Source organism: Nannospalax galili, unplaced genomic scaffold, assembly GCF_000622305.1.
Source record: "Nannospalax galili isolate Female #2095 unplaced genomic scaffold, S.galili_v1.0 scaffold2070, whole genome shotgun sequence".
Classification (NCBI taxonomy): Eukaryota; Metazoa; Chordata; class Mammalia; order Rodentia; family Spalacidae; genus Nannospalax; species Nannospalax galili.
Window position 1 is genome coordinate 113,349 of NW_008327991.1, and position 15,390 is coordinate 128,738.

Here is a 15,390-nt window from a genome sequence, read left to right on the forward strand (position 1 = left end):
CCTCATACCTGTCACCCCTCCAAGGTTCAGGGACTTTTGTGGAAGAGATTGGTGCAAAGAATGTAAGAGCTGGAAGAAGGGGTGTAGTGTTACCTGGAAGTGTCCTCTGACCACTATGGCAGCAAATTGTAGACACGCCTCCTTCCTGTGCTCTTCAAGGAGTTGACGACAGAGTCAGTTACCCCTCCCACCCAGTCAGTTGACCTTAAGAGCTAATGAAAACCTTCATTATTCTACCAAAGTTGACCTCATGTTGGCAAAACTTTTGGTTTTTGATTTCTTATTCCTATCCCCTCCCTTAAGCTTCATTGTATATATATATTTCAGAGCTAATGAAAACCATCACTATTCCACCACGTTGGCAAATCCTTTGGTCTTTGATTTCTTAGTCCTATTTTCCCCCCTTAAAATTCGTTGTATAGATATTTTAAGTAACCTGCTTCAAGTTATTTTTGGAAAAATGTGTTAAAAATTGCCTCTCTTTGGAATAAAAAAAAAGAATGCATTTCCTAACAGAAATAACATAAACTTTGATTTAAAAATACAAGCAGATTCCACTTGGCTGGGTTTTTATGAGGACAAAAATTTACCAGTATTTTATACCCACCATCTCTGTCGTCCACCACCACAAAACCTGGCTTGTGTTAGTTTTGAATAGGATAAGCTGCCAGGAAGTCATCCTGGGCTAACCCAGGAGGCAGTTTCAACACTGGTCTTGGGGCTTGGCCTCTTTTACCTGGTTCTTGAAAACCAGCCAGTTCAAAGACAAACTGAGGAAGAAGCCACATGGGCCCAAAGTGTTAACTACAGGCAAAAGACACTGAAAAAATGGAGAGTGAGATACCCAGCCACCTATACCTCCAGCTCCTCCTTGCCCAGACCTCTCTGCTCAGTGTGGACCCTGAGCCCCTGTGCTGGGCAGCGTGAGAATGGACTAAAGTGGCTCTGGTCCATTACTCTGGAAATCCATGTCCAATGAGTGGAGGCACAGTGTAATGGTTAATCCTCACTGTCAACCTGCCTGGACTTAAGAGTCATTATGGAAAAATACCTCTGGGTGTGTTTACTAAGTTTCAGAAAGATATAACCACAGAGAGAAGACTCCCCCTTGGGTCGGTGTCCAGACTGAATGAAAAGGACGAAGTGAACTGAGTACAAGCACTCATGTCTCTGCCTCCTTACTGCGGATACAATACAGCTAGCCGCCCCGTGCTCCTGACACCTCCTTACTGCGGATACAATGTGGCCAGCCACCCCGAGCTCCTGATACCTCCTTACTGCGGATACAATGTGGCCAGCCACCCCGAGCTCCTGACACCTCCTTACTGCGGATAAAATGTGGCCAGTCACCCCGAGCTCCTGACACCTCCTTACTGCGGATACAATACAGCTAGCCGCCCCTGCTCCTGACACCTCCTTACTGCGGATACAATGTGGCCAGCCACCCCGAGCTCCTGACAGCACTTCCCTGCCACAGTGGACTATGCCCCCTGGAACTTTAAGTCAAAAGAACCCCTCCTTCCTTAAATTGCTTAGTTTTGGTTAGAGCAACAAGAAAAGTCACTAATACTCACAGGAAGTGTGCGATGGGATTAGATGTAAAGTGTGGTGTAAGGAGGATGCCCATAACTGTCCAGGGCCCCTAAGGGAAGCTTCCATGGAAGAGGCTCTCTCTGTCTCTCTGTCTCTCTGTCTGTCTCTGTCTCTCTCTTCCTTCCTTCCTTCCTTCCTTCCTTCCTTCCTTCCTTCCTTTCTTTCTTTCTTTCTTTCTTTCTTTCTTTCTTTCTTTCTTTCTTTCTTTCTTTTTCTTTCTTTCTTTCACTGTAATGTTGCCTGCAATCGTTAAGGGCTGGTAGCAACTCAGAACCAACCAATAGAAAACTGGTTAAAATAAGCTAAGTTAAAACACTATTCATTATAGAATACTATGCATGTGTAATTGAGAGGTGGAGGTAGGGAGAGAGAGCTTCTGCATACTGGTAAGACAATCCTTCCCAAATATACTAGTAGACAGGGGAGGGGTACAGCAAAATGCTCAGTTATGAATGATCTATGAGCACACACACATACAAACTGAAAGAATACAGAACACCACAGTGAGTGTCTATGGAGCAGCCGGGGCAGAAGCCAAGGATGGGAAGGGATATTTCCGTTGTAAACATTCATGTTTCTTACGCTTATCCTGTTACATGTTAGCTATTCGCAAATGTTAAAAAATGTAGAAGCTGTCTTTGTCATTTCTCTCAGACATGCTGGAAGACGGTGACAAGATGTATTTTCTACTAATGCAATGGCAGTATCTCCCACCCACAAACTTTCCTTACAAAGTGAGGGCACCAGGTCTCCCATTAAAAGACATGTCTGTGTTCCATCCTCTTTAAGTCAGGCAGGCCAGTAAATGTGGCAGACAGGATGCTATGGGATCTTTGAGGGTAGATGGAGTTGATGTAGCTTCCATGTGGCACTCTTGGGATTTGTCCCCAGACTCCAGCTACCATGCTGTGAGAAAATCCAGGTCAAGGTCCCAACTGGCAGCCACTGTCAACTGGGAGCCACTGAATGGGAAAGCATTTGAGGTGGCTCCAGCCCCTGCCACTATCTACCAGTCATTGAATGAGAGAACCCAGATCAAAAAGTACCTAACCAAGCCCGGTCAATCCTGTCTCCCCAAGCTGTGAGATAATAGTAAAATGACTGTTTTGTCTTGAATTTCTAAGTCTCGAGAGTATTCTTGGTTTGTATCTTTGTCTTATTCTGGATTTTCTAGGGCAGGAGCTTTCTGACAAATTTACCTGTAGGGAGTAGGACATAGTAGAGACAATCTGGTGGGGCAGGTGTTTTGGGTGTGACAGTTATAAGGACTCAAGAGGCACCTATGGAAAGGTGGCAACGAAAACCCAGGCTGTGGAGGAAGCCACCCAGGTGGAATGGATGAAGACAAGGCCATGAGAAGTATCTTCCCAATGAGACAGCAGCAGGAAGGGAGCAGGCTGAGGAGGCAAAGCAGGAGCAGTGAGGAAGAACAAGACCAAAAAAGAACGGCTCAGAAGATGAATGTGGCCCAAGGGATCAAAGGCTGCATAGGAAACACGGGTGGAGAACATCTAAGATCTGGCGAGGTGGTGGTCACTAGACCTACAGCTGTCATCCTGAACTGGGAGAAAATTCAGTCTCTCAGCACCTTTGCCCGATCTGCATGAGAGAGAAGAGCACATGACCTGGGGGTGGGGTTCCCTACTTAATCCTTCCAACAAGAAAAGAAGCAATGGGAAAAGGTAAAGTGCTTATAATGGAAGAAAATTCAAAGGAGACAGTGACAAATAGATTATCTGCATGACACATAGGGAAGGGCGAAAGGGCACACACTGATCAAACCAGCTGCCTCTTGAGTTCATTACATACATACATACACCAACACACATACATCACATACAGCAACCATTCCAAGCAACGGTGGGGGTGGGGTGCGTACAGAGCAGGGTGGGCAGGATCCGCAGGCTAGGGTTTACGAGTTGCTTCTGATGCACTGAGCAGCTTCTGGAGGCCTCTGCAGAGGATGACGGGCTCTGGCATGGGAACAGGGCATGAAATAAGGTATTTGGCATCTCAGTCTTCATGGAATACACTTCAGACCACGATGTAAAGGGAAATGGCTTTATTTCATAAAACAGTGGGGTCGTATGTTTGTTCTGTACAAATTCAAAGTGCCCAGAACTCAAAGCATGCAAACTTTAGCCACTTGCCTCACCGACTAAGGCCTTTGCTGTGGGAATGAATATTCCAGTAGAGTCAGTAATAAGTACGTGAAGAGTACTGCTAGGGTCTTCATTATGCCCCAAATTTCCGCTGCGATTCCTCCTCTACACTTAGGAAAAACAAAGCATACAAAACCCAAAATAAAAGAAGCATGAAATGGACACATAACTACCATGCAAACTAAGTTGAAATGTCAGCACAACCATACCCTGTGCCTCACTGGTGCATAGCTATTCTGAGATAGAGAGCTGATCACATCTTTAATTGGAGATGGAGCGTTTCAGTAGGAAGGCAGTGATTACAAAACATTTATCACAATACCCAGAGCCATAACTTCAGTCATTCCCTGCCGGACTCCAGCTTCTGTCTCAGTGTAGTAAATCCAGAAACATGAAAACACCGCATTGGGAGATTTTTAACCGGCGATTGATACAAATGAGGTTAAATGTTTCCTCCCTCTGAACTGTTCTCTTAAATGCATCTCAATGTACTGTAATCAACAGACAGGGGAAAACAGTGCCACGAAACACATAAATCTGATTACATGATCAGACCCTCTTCTGGAGTGCTGGGTCTCAAGTTGTACAGCTGAAGAACACTAGGATTCTGCCTCTTAAATCGATATTGGTAGTCTAGCCCCATTCACTGGGAAAAGTAATATTCGTCTTAAAGTTGTCTTCTCAGATTTTTTTGTGTTGGTTACTATTTAATGCAGGCTTCAATCTGTTGTGACTGGCTCTGTGATTTAGTGTGGAATTATGAATTGTGTTATCTTCAGCACAGTACACCAGTGATGCTTGTGGTGTTAAGGGGCTGATGTTACAGCAGATACTGCCCGTGTTGTGCCCTTTGCTTCAGGCCTCGGCATCTTGGAGCAAGCAAGCTTGACTTCCAATCACCAGGATCTATAGCTCTTTGCCCCTGGCGCCTGAAACCTGAGTACTAATTCATCCCTAAGAAACAATGCTTAACCAATGACTGATGAGAGACTGGTGTGTGGACACCCAGTGCCCAGTCTCCACCCCTGGCTCCATCACGAGAGATCAACTTTAAAGCAGATAATCTGCATTCTCCGGAGATCCCCAGCAGCGGTTAAATTCTAATTGCCCAGCTTGGGCACCTGTATGATAGAGGGTGCCTTTGACTCATTTTCCTGCTTCTTGGGGTCTCTCCCAAAGAAACCACTCAGGCTCAAATCCTTGTCTCAAATAAGGACATAACTTCCTAATGTCTGACTGACTGAATGAGCTTCACTCAGGACATATAGGTGGCTATTCCCTGGGCTTTGGTCAGATTAGGCAGCAAAGGACACATGGGTACAGGGAGGAATGGTAGAACGCAATATATTCGGTTTCTGAGGTACTGAAGTGTCAAACCCTGCAAGACAAGAAGGCAGAACTGTGCAGGGTTAGCCCAGTATTGGTTTTGTGCCTCTCTCTCTCTCTCTCTCTCTCTCTCTCTCTCTCTCTCTCTCTCTCTCTCCCCTCTGGATTGAGGGCACTGGAACCAGACACTGCAAAACCAGATCAACCTGTCACACTACTGGCCACCAGGAAGGGCAAAGCCCTTTTTACCCTTTCAACTTAAAACCCTGAGACTGAGACTCTGAGTCTATAGGGCTAGGTTGGCACAACTGTAGGCCTTTCAGCCAGGGGACCTAGAATATGACCCTGAACTATAAACATGTAATTCTAGTCAGGAGCCTGAGGCAAGAGGATCACCACAAGTTCAAGAACAACCTGCTGTCCATAGTGAATAACAGGCCAGCCAGGGGCGTATACTGAGAACTTGTCTCAAACAAACAAACAAAGATAAGTGATTGAAAGACTGATTTCAGGATAAAGTCACAAATTACTACAAATAGTAGACTAGAACATTATTTGCCTCAAAAATCTATAGGAATGATGTTATGGTTTGAATCTGAAATGTCCCCCACAGGTTCATGTTTTGACTGCTAGTCTCTAGCTGATGGTGTTAGTTTGGGAGATGATAGAATGTTTAAGAGGTAGGGCCTAGTGGGCTGTAGGAGGTTGTACTGGTTAGTTTTTGTCATCTTGGCACCTGGGAAGAGGGAACTTCAGCTGAGGAATGTCCTCCATTGACTGGCCTATAGCCATGTCTGTGAGGCATTTTTTAAAAGTAGTAATTGATGCAGGAGGGCCCAGCCCACTGTGGGCAGTACCATCCCTGGACAGGTGGGCCTGGATCATATAAGGAGGGTAACTTAACCAGCCAGGGGAAACAAGCCAGGAGTAGCATTCCTCCACAGTCTCCACTTGGGTTTCTGACTCCAGGTTTCTGCCTTGAGTTCCTACCCTGGATTTCCTTGGTGATGGACTGTGCCTTGGAAGTGCAAAATGAAATAAACTCTTCCCTCCCTAAGTTCCTTTTTGATCATGGTGTTTATCACAGCAACAGAAAGCTAACTAGAACAAAGGTCACTAGGCGTGAGTCTTTGGAGGTTTGTACCCAGCTTTTGGTGGTTTCTTCTCTCTCATCTTCCTGGCCCACTGTGATGTGAACAGCTCTCTAACATACTCCCTTCACCATGAATTGAGCTTCTCCAACATGCCTTCTTCATCATGATGGTGAGAATAAATCTTTTCTCCCTTAAGCTATTTCTGTCAGTTATAATGTTCAAAATGACAGGAAAACAACTAGTATAGACTGTTGTCTTCAGGGAAGTGGCCTTGTTCCTACAGCACTCATCTGTGACCTTTGGATCTGGTCTATGGGAGGAATTTGGAAGAGTTTGGAGATGTGGGAGTTAGAGAATCATAGAATGTTCTATGCAGAGCTTAATGGGCCATCCTGGTGGGAATTCAAAAGACCTGAGTGCTGATAGAAATGTGAACTATGAAGACCAGGTTCATGAGGTTTCAGGTGGGAATAAGGACTCCATTAGGAACTGGACCAGAAGCCATTTGTATTATATTATATTTGGCAAAAAACAAATTATCTGCATTTTGCTGTGTCCAGAAAATCTGAATGAGGATGAATTAAAAAGTAATAGACTGATGAATTTGGCAGAGGGAACTTCAAGACAGGAGAGCATTTAGGCTTTGGTATGATTACTGCTGACTTCTTTTATCCAGGTTGACAGTGAGAATTGGGAACAAAATGCAGAGCAGAAGGACTTGAAAATTCTGCAGTTTGTCTAGGAAAGGAGTCCATTTAGACTTGTGGACAAAGAGGCTACATTTCAGGAACTGATGAGATCTCCCTCACCCACCACCAGCTCAGGATATAAAACTATAGGCTAAAAGATTTTCCTTTGACAAGAGGTACCCTTGAGGCATCCTGCTCGCATGGAGCTGCCTAGATTAGTGCTTTTAGTGGTTCAGTAGTTCAAGGACCATTGCAGTTGCGGTCCAAGAAGGCCTACTGATGTCAGAACTTGGCATTGTCCCTATGGTCTTAGTTTTGCAGGCATGCAGAATGTAAGAGTTAAGAAAAAGGTCATGGAAGCTTGCACCCTTTTTAAGGAAAGCCTAGGACACCAGGCAACCTATGAGAGGGTCAGATTTCCTATGGGGAGCTCATGACAGTGTGATGAATAACACTTTGAATGTGAAGTCTAAACTGTAATGGAAACCCCAGCATCATAGACATGCCAAGAATGGGGGGCAACTACTGAAGAAAGCTGCAGGCACCAAGTAAAACCAGCCCAGGGGACAAGCTATGTAGGATTCCTTGCTTTGGTTCAACCCTTTCTATGCCATTATTCCTCCTTTCTGGAACGAGAATATTTACTCTTTGCCACTGTACATTGGAAGCATGTAACTTCCTTTTTTATTTCATAGGGTCTTACAGTTAGACCTTGCCTTGAGTCTAAGAGACTTTGAACAGTGTTGGAACTGTTAGGACCTGGAGATTGGTAGTAGCATGTAGGAAACCAGGATGCCAGGCCTGAGTGTGAGATGAGCCTAAAACTTTTAAGTCCAGGCTGCATTCTCTGCTAAAGGGAGGGGTGCTGAGAACAGTAGCTCTGATAATCCTTGTCTTGCAGAACACTGTGAGACTGGCAGGAGAAAGAGACCTGGTCATAAAAGTGCAGGCTCCCTGCTCTGTGGGAAAGTGTCTTGGTCAACAACACTTAGCTCATCTCCTTGTCCTGAACAAATAACTCAGCTATCCCTGGCTAAGAGATTAGGCCAGGTTAAAGGTTTACTCCTGAGCTAAAAGCTAAAGGTTTACCATGCTTCTAACTCTAAGAAAGAAAACACTGTGGCCAATAAATTACCTGATGGGCATTGATAACTGAGTAAAAGCTTAAGAATCCTTCTGGTGCCAATTAACAGACTGTGTCCTGCTTCATTGTACCATAAATCTTTGTATGTGACTGCCATATCCCACGTGACTACCAGTTCCTTGGGATGTATAAAAACCATCTGAATTTTGAAATAAATGGCTTGTTGAAAAGACACAAGTCTCAGGGTCCAATACCCTGTCACCGATCAAATCTCTCTGTCCCTAAGCCAGTAGGTCCCCCACTGAGCAAAGCAAACCCGAATTCCAACAGTAGCACTAAATATATTTGGTATTATGAAATGGCCATGGGCCTCTGGGGGCCATGTGTGGGGTATACAGTTTGAATCTAAAATGTCCTTTACACTCATATTTTGAACTCTTGCTCCCCAGCCAGTGGCACTATTTCGGAAGGCTGTGGAACTTTTAGAAGGTGGGGAGCAACTGGCAAAAGTAGGTTGCAAGAGATGAACTTTGAAAGTTGGACCCAGCTTTTGGTTTCTTCCTCTCTCTTGCTTCTTGGCCCACCATGAAGGAACCTGGCTCCTCCTCCTGTCGCTTCCTGGTTGCTCCCACCACTGTGAACTGAGATGCTTCACTATGTCTTCCTGAAATCCATGAAGCTGTGACCCCCAAATAAACCTTCCCTCCCTTAAGTTGTTTTTGTTAGATATCGTGGTCAGAGTGATGCAAAAATAACTAATAAAAACAATACAGCAATATAGAGAATGTGAGGTGATGAAATGACATGTCCTTTGTCCCATAGTTCTTGATGCTCTTGACTCCCACTGTTTTTCTGATCACCATCAGTATCATGATCTTCAGCTCTCACTGTGGGTTTTGTTTTCCAGGCTCACCTTCATGTCTCAGCTCTGTATAATATTCTGTCAATCTGGCATCCTGTAATTTCCCTACCCTCCTCCTATACAGTACATTCAGGCCACGCCCAAGTTTTCAGCACTACAAATAATGCTGGAGACAGTATCTTTAAACAGTGGCTCTTTCCACTTTTCAGGTTATTTTCTTAAAAGAAGGCCCAGAAGAAGCTGAGAGGTAGTGGCATTTCAGTGACAACTGAAACAGACAGCCCTCTTCTTCCATCATCTCCAGTTCTACTAAAACTTGTAGTGGGAAGCAGACACTAACCTCTTTTTCTCCTCACACACTAAAAGCAGTAAGACAAAAATGGCCAATAACAATTTCATAGAAGAAGGCCAGATGGGAAATTAAAAGCTAAGCAGGCTTAAATACTAAGGATAGGGCTCTTGTGAAAAACACCTATCTCTGATCGTTAAATGAACAACAAAAAGTCAGTAATTTCAACTCCTACATACTAGCTCGTGTACTAAGCATTTCCTCTTAATGATCACCTGCTTGTAGACAAAGTCCCATTCTTCTGAACCTCCTTCTTCAGTGGTCTGGTGTGATTCTCTTATGACAACGACATTTACTCTCTTCAATCTGCCCCTCACTGAGCCTACACTGAGGCTGTTTGTATCACTTTTTCCCTCACCCCCTCCGTAGCTTCAGAAGCAAACTCCCCGACTGACGGTGGGGTGCTGATGACTGCGGTAGGACGCAATTAGTCAGCCTTGCTCCACAGCCTCCCTTCTTCAGAGCATTGTGGCCTGGTAAGAACTGTCTCTAACATGCTCACTTTCTTCCGCAATGCAGTTCTAACCTGCCTATGCTTGGCCCTGCCTCGACAATTCATTTTTACAAGAGAAAGCGGCATCTTTTTACAAGAGCGGTGGAGGGCTGATGGAGGTGGAAGGCAGAGAGAAGACTGGGTCAATTTAAAACCATCTTAGGAGCACTAAAGAGCTCCAGGTTGACTGATGGACACATTTACTCCTTAGTGCCCCTTTCATAAATATCCACCACTTAACATGCACTTCCGAGAGGCATAAATACCTCCTGTGTGTCAGCCTTCATGGAAGGGAGATTGCCAGAGCTATTTCTTCCCTCCGTGGCCACAAGCCACACAATTACACTTCTATTAAAGCTGTGTCCTGGGAATCCAGCCCTTCCCCACTGACCTGTGAGGCAATCAAACCCCACCAGGAGGAGCCAGAGGCCTCCCCTGGCTCTTTAGCACTTTACTATATGCTGCTCCTGTTGTCCTTTGCTCTGGGGAAGCCAGCAGGCCAACTCAAAATAAGGTCTTTACCTGTCAACATCCCTGGCCAAGCAAATGAAGTAAGTCTAATAATCTTCAGGCACAGAGAGATAATGCTTCCCATGGGCACTTGGGTCATGTCTTACCATTAGTGTTACTTGTCTCCCTGTTGTCAAGAGAACTGGATGGGCTTGAAGGCAGGCATGACATTCCTGAAAATGATGGCTGGGCTCACCCTGGTACCACCAGCTTAGCCAGTTCACATAGTTGTAGTCAGAAAGGGACCCACCCTGGGTACCAACAGTTGGTACTTTGGTCTTTCTCTCCTCCCAGATGTTACTAGCCTCTGTGGTAACACCTATGTGGATCTTCAGCCTGGCAAGCCCAGGGGCATCAACAAAAGTGAGAAAACACACTCTCCAGGTTCTCTGTCCATCAGCAGGAAGAGGGCTCCAGAACCCACCTTCCAAGTGCGCTCTCAGGTGAGTTGATGCCCATTTGCTGCTGTGGCCCAGCTTGAGATGGTGGCATCGACAGCAGGAGCTTATGAAGGGACAACACCCAAGAAGGGGCTGCATAAGCACTAACAGTGAACATGAGGAAGACGCCCACATTTGGAAGCTGGAGGAAAACTGCGTTCGAAGTATACGTTCTCAGTAAGATTACAAAACACTGTGTGCTGGAATTTATAGAAAAAATGCCCTGCAGCGATCTTCAAAGGCGTGTAACTACGTGAATATAAGTCTCCAATTAACAGCGTCCACAGGCTCTGTGTCTGTGCTGCTGATGACTGTATGTTTCCCCATATTCACACACTGCCATGGTACTGCTGGCCCCTCATGCTCAACAGTTAACCCTCTTGACAACACACTGCTGTGTGTCTGCTTACATGCTCACTTCTGTCTTTACTAAATCTGCCACATACATGGGCTTCATGAGAGTCAAGACCCTGTCATTTCTGAATCCCCATTCAAGTGCCCAGGACACTGGTTGAGGTATCTATGCAAGGAAGGGAGGATGGAGGGAGGGGGGATAATGGGCCAGGCACAGCGCTGGGCAACAAGTACACTTTGTCTCACAGCTGTGGAAGAACTCCAGCCAGCAGAGGAGGCCCTGTGGGCAGCTGGAGAAGTGCCTAGTGGAAGGTATCCCGGAGCACCATGGGAAGTCAGAGGAGGTAACTGAGGAATGCTCTCCTGTCACAGCTGCATAGGAACCATGCTGTGGGAGGAGCTTTAGGCAGACATGGGTCAGCAAGTGGCACCAAGATGTAGAACAGGTTTCCCTGGGTAAGAAAGAAGCCAGGCCCAGAGCTGGCAGTCCTGGGAGGCAAGACCAGACAGCTAACTTCTAGAAGATGCTGCCATGCTCGGGCCAGGCGCTTTTACCCTCCAACCCATCACTTCAGAGAACTTTCAGTTTCCTCATAGCTGTCCTTCCCATGTTTATGTTGACAACAGAATGCTTAGCTATTCTGAGGCTGGATATGTAGGACTTGCCCAGCATGGAGAGAGAGAGAGAGAGAGAGAGAGAGAGAGAGAGAGAGATTGCTATGACTAAATGGGCTGCACAACTGACACAGCTGCTGGCCTGTGGCCTGTCCTGTGAAGAGAGATCTGTCCATCTTCACTAGGGAGCTATGATAAATAAGCACAGACAGACACTGGTCAGGACAAGCCACTTTATTTAAGAGCTCCGACAGCCTAAAATGGTTTAACATAGATGCATGGAAGATTTATCTAGATGACAAAACACCTGCAGTAGAAAGGCACATACATTATAATTTTGCAGGTTCTATTTCTCCTTTAAAAAATCCCATAGTCAAGTATTTTAAGTAATAAATGAAATACACATGAAGCTGACTGACTTCACACAAGCTGTCTGGTTGTCTGGGGCACCTCTGTTACCAGATGGGGCTGAATTCAGAATAAATGCCAGGTATCTGCACCTGTGGCTTCTTCGCTTTCCTCTTGATAGTGGTGATCAGTGGGAGGATTAATAAACATAATAAAATAATAGCAGGTATTATCAGCTGAGCACTTTTCCGTATGCCATGCTGTGCACTGAGGTCAGTGCTTCAAATATTTACCTTGCTTCATGCTCCTAACAGCCTGTGAGTGACTGAGCTCCCCATTCTACAGATGCAGACCTAGGTCAGAGAGCCTCTGCGCCTGAGTTCATGTTATCTGACTGCAAAGGCGTGGGGTTTGCGCTAAGCTGCCTCACACATGAAGGGGTTTGGTCCTCTGCAGATCCTTGAGCACATCAGTTAGTTATCGTTCTCAGTCTCCACATGCCTTCTTTTTTTCTTTTTTTAATACATATTGCTGGAAGTTTCAGGTGTGTTTCCATTTCTTTGTTCACTTATCTCTTCATATATTTTGAGCATGGTACTCTGCCAGGTGCAGGGGTTATGGACTGGACTCTACAACTCCCAGGCCACTTGGAAAGCTGGATCAGTTACAGGCAATTATCACAGCCATACTTCCACACCAATAGAGACTGCAGGGGGTCAGCTGGGGCAATGGCAGCCCCCTCGAGGGGAATAATCCAGGTACTGCTAAAGTTAAAGACAAGCCCTCAAGGCAGTGTTTGACCTTTTGATGAGTTTCTCCCACTTTTTCTCCCCTGTTTTCTCTGGCCCAAGTCTTCACAGACACTCAGACTCAGGTCTTCTAGCAGTGCGGTTGCTTAGTGGTCCACTATCATGCAGAACAGCCCTCTCGACTGGAGGCTGATGTTTTCTGGGGAAAACATTACCACAGATAACTCAGCCAGCACTAATCTTCCTGTACAGTTCCTCACACTGCACCCAGGCACTGCCCAGATCATGTCTGCCCAGATAAGGAATAGATAATAGCAACAGCACAGTAACTTCCTCCGTACTAGATGGGGATGGATTGAAGTATTCTAGGTACTTAAAATATCCTCATAATGACCCACTAAGATAGGCACTGTTATTCCTGTTTTAGTCTGTTCATGGGAAGGAGAGGGTAGAGGATATATGTTTTATCAGAGCTGACTATATGCCAAGCACCTGTCAGGCCTACACAATCCTCAGGACTCAGGATAAACGATCTGACCAGGTCAGGTGAAAAACTGGGAAATTTCAGGTCTATGACCACCAAACTGGAGCCCCTTTTTCCTCTCTGGCCAGCACACTGCTATGGCCTATGAGGGGAAAACAGAGGGGCTGCACCATGCTGCCCTCGCCTCTGTCCTCCCAACACCCTTCTATTAATACGAACAGTGCCAGGCTCTGCCCTCATGGTGCTCCCCCACCTCTGGCTTTCCACCAGCTCTTTTGGAGTAAATCCCATGCCTATACCAACAGTGTGAACAAAGCCACAGAAGACTTCAGGATCATTCAAGCCATAAAATACACCAAGCTGCTCACAGGTGTTTCTTGAAGACCAGGTACCCTCCCAAATCTACACTGATCTCAAGTCTGAGGGGTCCTCAGCAAGGGACCCACAGAGATGCTCCCTCTGTAGAGTCTTCTGGCTGGTTTTGGAGAGTGATAGCAGAGAGTTACCGGTGAAAGTCAGTGAAGAGACTGCTGTTCACAGAGGAGCAGGAGCTATGTGCTCTGGGGCTAATGGAGATGTAGGGCCAGGTGGGGCTTACTGGGAGACATTTATTGATGGTTGGAAGCAGAGCAGTTGTCCCTGCAAGACAGAGGGCCAGGCCCCTTGCTTTGGGTTCCACCAGGCTGGAACTATAACTTTATTCTATCTGGCCCCTCTGGCATAGGCTCCCACAGGGCAGTTCCGGTTTCTGGATTCTCTCTGAACCCTCAGAGCAAGGGAAGGTGGAGGGTAGTAAAGTGTTTCAGGAACAAATGGCTGGGGGCCTGGAGAGATGGCTCAGCAGTGATCAAGAGTACTGGCTGCTCTCACAGATGACCTGAGTTTGATTTCCAGCACCCACATGGTGGTTAACAACCATCTGTAGCTCCAGTTCTAGGGTATCCGACACCCTCTTTTGAACTCCTCGGGCACTGCATAACAGGGGTGCATCTACCTACATGCAGGCAATACCCACATACACATAAATTAAAAGTAATAAATGAAAATACTTTTAAAAATAAAAATAATATCTAAAATATAAAAAGTTCTTTAAAAAGAATGAATGGCTGAACTCAGATAAGTTGTGTGTTTTTACTTGCTTGGCAGAAGGTACTCAAGAGGGGGAGGCAGGTTTGCTCAGAGGCAGACACCCCCAGTTCAGTCCTGAAGACTTGCAGAACATCTTCACCTGTACCGTACCTGCTGCCCTCCTGAGTGCTGGAAGCTGTATCCCACAGGACGCTCCCCTTCCCAAGGAGTATAAGCACTCCCATCTTAGAGGAGAAAGTCAAGCTGGCAGAACTTGCTGCACCCTAGCTCTCTGGAGGCTAGCCCTACTGACCCTTCTCCTTTATCACACAAAATATGTTGCACTGTACTTCTCCACCATGGCATCCAGCGGATTTTGCAGTTGGGAAGCCTGATAAAACCTCTCCAGCACCCTGGGGTGTCTTCGCGGCGCCTGCTAATTTGAACTGTCATACGTCTCTCTGTGTGGATTATTTATTTGTGTTGGTTTACGCACTAGTTTGGGCTTCAAAGGGTGGCAAGACCCATGTTGTGGCCCATCCACGGAACACCCATAATTAGCTTATGGCAGGGAAGCACTGAATGGCACCCGGCTAATGCTGGATGCTTATTTTAACCTCAAGCACGGGTGCTGCAAGTGGGATACGAACCTGCAACCTGCGTCTGCAGCTCCCGCCGGTTACAGGAGTGAAAGGGTTAAGGTGTGGGACTAGAGTGGTTCTGGGCTGGCAGTTCAGCACTCCCCCCCACCCGCCGCCCTGGCGCGCGTGTCACCGAGAGTCACATGGGCCCGGAAGGCCGGCAGGATCCTGGCCCCGGTGGGCGCCCACGAATACAGCCGGCAGCCAGGACCGCTGCTTACCTGCGCGTCGCGGGGCTCCGCAGCAGCACCGAATCTCGGGGGACTAGGGGGGAGGGGACCCCTGAGCTGAACCGGGGCGGGGACCGACCTTCGCTGGTCGCAGGGCCCACTCTGGTCCAACAGCTCCGGGACTAACGAGTGGTGACCCGCGCTGGGGGCCCAGGCCAAAGTGAACTTGACCTTGCGCTGCCGGGCTTCCTGCTGTGGGCGGAGCCTGACGGAGTTAGCGCCGAGCCCCGCCCCTCTGCCCAGGCCCCGCCTTCCCGCGCCCCCTCTACTGGATCCCACTGGCTCACCATCCCTGCGCC

General features: G+C 46.8%; 1 long non-coding RNA gene across 3 annotated transcripts in view; it reads right to left on the minus strand.

The window, feature by feature from the left end:
• Window positions 1–15,282, minus strand: part of LOC115071038 — a 98,159-nt gene extending 82,877 nt beyond the window's left edge. For all 3 annotated transcript variants that reach the window (XR_003850138.1, XR_003850135.1, XR_003850134.1), the window contains exon 1: window positions 15,083–15,282. This is a non-coding gene — a long non-coding RNA (uncharacterized LOC115071038). The remainder of the gene's footprint in view (window positions 1–15,082) is intronic.
• Window positions 15,283–15,390: the final 108 nt, after the last annotated feature.